At 38.9% G+C, this 7500-nt stretch overlaps 1 protein-coding gene and 2 non-coding genes across 3 annotated transcripts in view; all 3 read right to left on the minus strand.

Annotated features, from left to right (window-relative positions):
* LOC135212239 (uncharacterized) overlaps positions 1–7500 on the minus strand; it is a 790449-nt gene that overhangs the window by 301906 nt on the left and 481043 nt on the right. The window lies entirely within an intron of this gene.
* Positions 3753–3824, minus strand: Trnat-ugu (transfer RNA threonine (anticodon UGU)). The gene has a single exon. It is a non-coding gene; the product is annotated as a tRNA-Thr (tRNA).
* Positions 6964–7035, minus strand: Trnat-ugu (transfer RNA threonine (anticodon UGU)). Its single transcript has one exon. It is a non-coding gene; the product is annotated as a tRNA-Thr (tRNA).

Below are 7500 nucleotides of genomic sequence, written 5' to 3' on the forward strand. Positions count from 1 at the left end.
AAAAGGGGCCAGCCAGCCTTCTCATGGAATGTGATAAATAACTGACCATCCAAGTTTAAATATGATATATAATGGGTATAACCGCTTTTTCTCCCACATTTAGCGGTTTCGAAAATATCTGTGCTAAGCCCATCACTCTATCTCTTATGAATTTGAGGCTTTTTCTGCCCCTGCACAGTTCATGGTATAGAATAGTCAATTAAGAGCAAAGGTCAAGAATAGAATAGAATAAAGGATTTAGGCCAAATGCAAAGCGCTGGGAGGACCTATAAGGTCATTCAGCGCCAAAAGGGAAATTGACAGTAAATTAAGTATATCCTAGTTTAACCAGACCACTGAGCTGATTAACAGCTCTCCTAGGGCTGGCCCGAAGGATTAGATATTTTTACGTGGCTAGGAACCAGTTGGTTACCTAGCAACGGGACCTACAGCTTATTGTGGGATCCGAACCGCGTTATATCGAGAAATTAATTTCTAATCACCAGAACGTTGGCAGAGCGGGGAATCGAACTCGGGACTACCGAATCGGTGAACTCCGTAAGCCGCCTGAAGATTGACTTTCATCACCTGGTTTACATGTAAGACCAGTATGCAGCAGCATCTGAGATAAGGAGATTACTGACACTTGGTTTATCAGTAGAACGATGTACACATCACTTATCCCTATCCATGAGAGCACATGTAACCAAAATCTTTCCCTTGGGAATGCCAGTTACTTTCATTCGAAGATCGAACTCCGGACCACTGGTTTACGAGATCACTGATCTGCCTCTGAGCTATTCTGAGAATTATGTATCATTTAATTGCCTACACGAATTATGTACGTATCATTTAACTCCCTACACGAATTATGTATGTATCATTTAATTTCCTACATAAAATATATATGTATCATTTAATTCCCTACAAAAATTATGTTGGTTAATTTAATTCCCTAAACTAATTATGGACGTATCATTTAATTCCCTACACTACTTTTGTATGTATCATTTAATTCCCTACACGAATTATGTATGTATCATTTAAGTCCCTACAGGAATTTTGTATGTATCATTTAATTCCCTACACGAATTATGTACGTATCACTGAATTCCAAACATGTGAATAAAGGCATCCATATAGGAACCCTATCTGCCTGGTTTACAAGACCAATGATCTGCTAAGTAGGCAATAAAAATACGGGTGATCAGTAAAATTATGTGGCTACCACATAAGCGACCATAATTTAAAGAATGAAAGACCATCATGGGAAACTGCTACCCTTTTTTTAAGGGTTTCTTTTGAAAGAATCTAACCATCGACCCCTGGTTTACAATACCAGTGGTCTACCTCTGAGGAAAGTAGACAACGAAACTCTGGCTTACCAGAAGAACTCAGTTGTCAGTGTATTCATTTTACACAACTAGTTCTACGCTTCATTTCAAAGACTCCTATAGTCACCTGGCTCACAATAACTATGCAGCAATCATTTTCTTAAAAATCCATAACCTAAGCCATGAAAAACAGGAACACTGTGGGAGTAAAATTTCCTTTTGCGAATGGTCTGACCCAAACAAGAATCAAGCACTTGGCCTCTGGTTTACAAGATCAGTGAACTACCTACAAACTAAGAAGTCTACAGAAACCTGGCTTATTAAGAGAATGGCACCTGCCTGCTGTAGGGTTAAACTCTCAACATCTGGTTTACAATATGAGTGCTATGTCTCTGAGCTAAGGAAAGTATTGAAAATTAGTTTATCACAAAATTCATGAATCAGCCTTGTAATCTCATCAACAGTTTGAGATGTATCTATAACTAAATCCATAACTTGAAAACATGAAAGAAGATCATGTGAATAAAACTATCCTCCTAGGGACCTCTGCTCTCTGAGAAAACTGAACTCTCAATCCATGGTTTACAAGACCAGCGGTCCGCTCCTAAGTTAAGGGGACTATAACATCTAACTCATGAGTAGAATTATGAAATTCAGATATGAAATGAAATGATGGGAATAATGATTTTCCATAAGGGACGGAGTCTATCTCTGATTACTGACTCTCAGTACCTGGTTCCCAAGGTCAGTAATCTGCCTCTGCATTATTAAGATTACATACATACACACACACATGGCTTATCAAAACTATGTATCTGTTACTTAATCCATCCACGAAAGACCATATGAAATAAAATTTCCCTTTGGGAATGCCATCTACCTTGATTATTAAATCAAACTCTTAACTGCTAGCTTACAAGACCAGTAGAATCGAGCTCTCGACCACTGGTTTACAAGGCCAATGATCTGCCTCTGAGAAATGGAGGCTATGACATTTTGTCTTATCAGGAGAAATACATATATGTAACTCCATCCAATCATTGCAAAGAATTTGGGTCAGAATACTAGATACTTCGCTTATCTATGCACCTCTCATGAAATACATAACGTAAGGCATGAAAGAACACTCTGATTATGGGAAACGCCATTTGGATCCTAAGGGAATAAAACTCTCTACACCTGGTTTACAAGAACCGTGCATTGCCTCTGAGCTAAGTAGCGTACAGAAACTTGGCTTATCAGTATTGTGTATCTGTTAAGGTAAGCGTGACATGAAACGGAAGGCAAACCACACACAACATTACACACACAGCCTCTCTCTCTCTCGGCAATCCCTCTCTCTCTCTCTCTCTCTCCCTCCAAGGAATCTCTCTCTCTCTCCACCTCTTTCTCTCCATTCTAACAGGTAATGAAAATGAGAGAGTTGCGTCATAACATTAACGTTTATTAACAACGAATAAATAAATCAATCAATCAAGTAATCCAGTCTTACAGACTAACCCAAAAAACCCAAAACAGTACATTGTCTAGTCATCAAAAAAGTCTACACCCCTCTGGGAACTCTTTGTCCCCCTGCATTCCAGAACCGTCTGTTTCAAAGATACAGAACACATCCCGGTAAGTACACGCACAAGTTTAACAGACAGAGGCTAAATATTGGATATCATCACAAAAATGTCAAACAGATAATAAGCCACTCTTTGGCTAAAGTAACTCAACACTCACCCAAACAGCCGGACACTAAAACACTATGTCACAAAAACTCCCCCGGCGAACGCCACGGCATCTCGCCTGTGACTTGAAGACCCTCTGTCAAAATCCTCCCATAGGCTTGGGTATGACACTCTTTTAACAGAAAGAGGCGCACACGCACATACGAACACACAGTTCGATAGCGCCTCGCAGTTCTAGCTGCATCCAGTTTCACAAAGGCACTTTGAGAAGAGTTCATAAACCGTCGTGCATTGACTTTTCGAACTAAGCATTTTTATCTCACGCCACCCCTAGAATCTCATTGTCAGCTACTCTCGGGTCGTTACCTCTACACTGTTCTCCACATTCCATAGGTCAAAGGGAACACATGGACAATATATTATTAATCAAAAACCCTAGGCCTTACATATCTATCACAGTCCTATAGCATTTGGCATGAAATTACAATACAGGGAAAATAAAAGGCTACTCCTACTGAATACCATCTGTCAAGTGATTCACAAGATCAGTGCTCTGTCCTGGGACAGTGCACCAATTCTTTAGGCTGCAGACACCTGCCTTTTGTGTAGGGTTATGAATCCATCTGTTAACCCAACATACGACTTAATAAATGCAGAAATAAATTATGGAATAAAAATTCTCCGTTGGAAAATTCATGGGGAATTACCTCAATTAATGCATTAAAGAACATCATATGAATAGAAGTGTCCATAAGAGAAACTTATTTGCCCCCTGAGAGAATCGAACTCTCGACCCCTGGTTTACAAGACCAGTGCTCTGCCCCTGAGCTAAGGAGGCCATAGATTTGACTACCATCTTGAAAAGTCTGTACTTATCACTTACAGCAATACATAATTTCAGGCATTTATCAGTACACTGACAATCAAAATTTAACCTTGTTAATTTCAGCTATCCAAATACACTGGCAATCAAAATTTCTCTTTGTGAATATCAGTTATCGAGAGTATAAAATTGAAATATAGAATGTTATCACCATATCACGGGAGATCTTGACAAATAACTCCTCAACAATTGAACAATTAAGAAAAGAGGGAGTTTTTGAAGATAGGCAAGAGTGGAGGAGACAACTGATCCCACTGACAAACTGAAAACTTGACTGGGAGCGGAAGTAAGAAGCAAGCAACCATTATATAAAAATACATATAACATTAGTTACTAAGTTGCAACACTGTCCCATAATGTAAAAGAAAGTCCTTGCCTCGAGGTTTACCGTTGTATAATGTATAATTTGCATAAACACTTCATCTAAGAAGATGATAGTGATGTAAACTCGAAGAAACAAGCAAATCAACTTATTTCAATTAATACCATTCATCGTTTTTTTTTTTTTTTTTTTTTTGTCAATACAATGAATACCCTTTATCTTTTTTATTGCCAATATACAACAGTTTCCCCAATGCAAGTGTAAAGGTGAATGCAATAGGTTGGTACGCGTATCCCAACATGCAAACTTGAGTCTCGGTTACACTCAGGACCTAATTTTTAATTAAGGAAATGTGCGGTTTGGCAAACCATGTGCATCAGGGTCATCCTTTGGATATCAAACTAACTCTCTCTCTTTCTCTCTCTCTCTAGTACTGTAGACGATGACGGAACGAAAGCTGTCTTCGACAGCCTTGCCTGATGTTACCAAATCTGTTAATCACACATGATCCAGAGGGCCACCCCAGTCCTCTTGATCCCCTGAACACCCTACAGCAATTGGGGAAAGTTGCGAGATGCCACAAAGCAGATTCATTCCAAGGCACTAATGGCGTTTATATTTTTGGCCAACGGTCCATTTCCAATCGGAAGGCCTCTATAGACCCGTCAGACCTTTATGGGAAACTGATAAAACCTTACGAAACACAAGAAGGACGATTCTTGGCTCCTATTGAGATATTCGATTCCCATTAAAAGGTGGTGCACTTTGGGATGTGCTAAGAAAGGGGTTCCAAACCTTTTCAAAACGAAGAAGAGTGCATAGCAATTTCTGGGTAATTATGGGAACAACACCGTAATTTTAGAAACTGTACATCAGTCCAATTATTAACACTTATTTTAAGGTAAAAAAAACTTTCCACTGTTTGCAAGAAGGAAAATATTAGCAGATACCCAGCTTGGAAAATAGACATACCAACATATCATGGCATTACACTCCTGACATAACTGTCGAATACCCTGAATTTGATTCTTTATAGTAAAATAAAGGATGAAATTAATAACTCTTTAGAAAATGTCCAAAATAAATTTAAATGACAACAAAGGAACTGGCTTACTACCTCAAACACTGACAAGGAAAACACTTTGCAAAAAAGAATCCTGATCAAAATCCCTGTGAACCTCAAGTTGTACATCTTCAGATGTATTCATGATTTCAAGCTGAACAGGAAATGTTAGTCCTACCCAAATCTATTTAACAAAGAGAGAGAGAGAGAGAGAGAGAGAGAGAGAGAGAGAGAGAGAGAGAGAGAGAGAGAGAGAGAGAGAGAGAGCAATGTGTTGCTCCACTAAATCAAATGAAGTTGGAAGACTGTCACGGAGTTTATTAATTAATTACGCCAGAGTGACAAGGTCTTCCCACGGACGAGCAAAACAAATTCATGAACAGGACCTCCAAAGCAAACAAGAAATAGTCAAGAATAGGACGAGAGACGTATTTTTTTCGTATCTCTAATTAATGAGTGACTGAACTCAAGTCGCCTAACGAAAACAATAACGAAATAATGACCTCTATTTATACGAAACCTGGTGCATTTTATGCCAAAACTTGTCTTCAGGTTCTATTAAGGGCTTTTGATTTTATAGTCTGTTATATATAGTCGAACAAAGTGCACCCGTTTCAGTGCAGCCACGAAGAGGAAAATCTGGATTGGTCATTAGCTGCGCGCTTAATTAATTGAATTTTTCCAACAAAAAAGGATGATGAAATTTTGGGTCCATGATCAGAATAGGATTGGTAAACAGAAACGCCACAAAACAGACTAAGTTCTTTTGAAAATGTAAAGATAATGATTCCCGTTATTCTTCCATCGTAAGTTACAATAAGGAATTCTCGTAGCATACTCTGGTTACCCAAAACACTGGAAATCTTTAAACTTTCTGCAGGGGGAAAGAATCTGCATTTCTTAGCAACCGTTTTAAAATAAAGACAATACAAGAAATTTAACATCAAAATGGTTAAGGATTCTCATTTATCAAGGGATGATTAAACTCTTAAGAGAACCTCCCTCATGATGGCTGCAAAACATCTGACTTTCAAAGAAAGAAATGCGTATCCATCGGGTAATATCATCATGATCTTACAAAATGAAGGGATAATTATCAACATCTTGCGTAAAAAATTCCCTTTTGGGAAAAACATTCGGCCTCTATGAAACTCGACGTTCAAGAAACTCTGGTTCACAAGACAAGTGCAGTGATCTGCCTCTGAGCTGTGGAACGGAAGCTAAGGAACTATCTGACTTGTAGAGGGCTTATTTGTCCCTCAAGAAAGACAAAGAGAATTACAATGTTTGGACAAGAAACTAGAAAAATAAAATTTGAAGATTTGCTAGCTACAGAATATTACCTTGCCAAGAGAGAATACAAATCGCAAATCATGATTGACAGGATCAGAGTTTGGCCTTTAAACTAAGAAGTTTTCATCGCATCTGATTAATCATAGAAATGTAGATACTTCGTGGAATAACATTTAATCGGGACAAAGAGTATATTGCCCACCGCATATAAATTTCCACTAGGGAACAACCTGCTTCAGGGGGAATTCAACAATCAATTCCTTCTTTAAAAGAACGGATCTCAGTCTCTGAACTAAAATGACTGAAGAATATGTGAGGTGCAAGCAGAGTAATGGAACTCTAACAAAATCAGCATGTTTAATTTATGACAATCTATAAGTTCTTTGATTAAAAGCATTCCAGTGGGGATAACCACCTGCCCCCTGAGAGAATCGAACTCTCGACCCCTGGTTTACAAGACCAGTGCTCTGCCTCTGAGCTAAGGAGGCTTGGAATTGACATCTGTTCACACTTGTCATGACGTACAAGTGCTGTAAGTAACTCTCACACTTATGGTTGCAAGGTCACTTTCCATATCTGAGCGATGGCAGCCACAGAGCATCTGGATCACGAGGAGACTCATGGATCCCTCGAAGGAATAGCATATGAGGTCCATTGGAGGCTCATTGGAAGACTGACTTCTTGACCAAAGGTTTATATGACCCATGCTCAGTAATGAAGGCTACTAACCAAAAGGTTACCATGAGAACTGTTTGTCAATTTGTCCAAAGGAGAAGAGCATCGTTCAATTATAGCTATCCAGATTCAAAAGATTTCCTTGGGAATACTACCGGCCCACGACCCCTAGTTTTTTCATTTGGAGTTAAGAATGCCGCACAACATATGGCTTACCTAGAATATTGAGCATCCCTCAAGGAATAGCATTAATAAATTAGGACTGAAAGATAGCTGCC

This window comes from Macrobrachium nipponense, chromosome 40 (genome assembly GCF_015104395.2).
Source record: "Macrobrachium nipponense isolate FS-2020 chromosome 40, ASM1510439v2, whole genome shotgun sequence".
Classification (NCBI taxonomy): Eukaryota; Metazoa; Arthropoda; class Malacostraca; order Decapoda; family Palaemonidae; genus Macrobrachium; species Macrobrachium nipponense.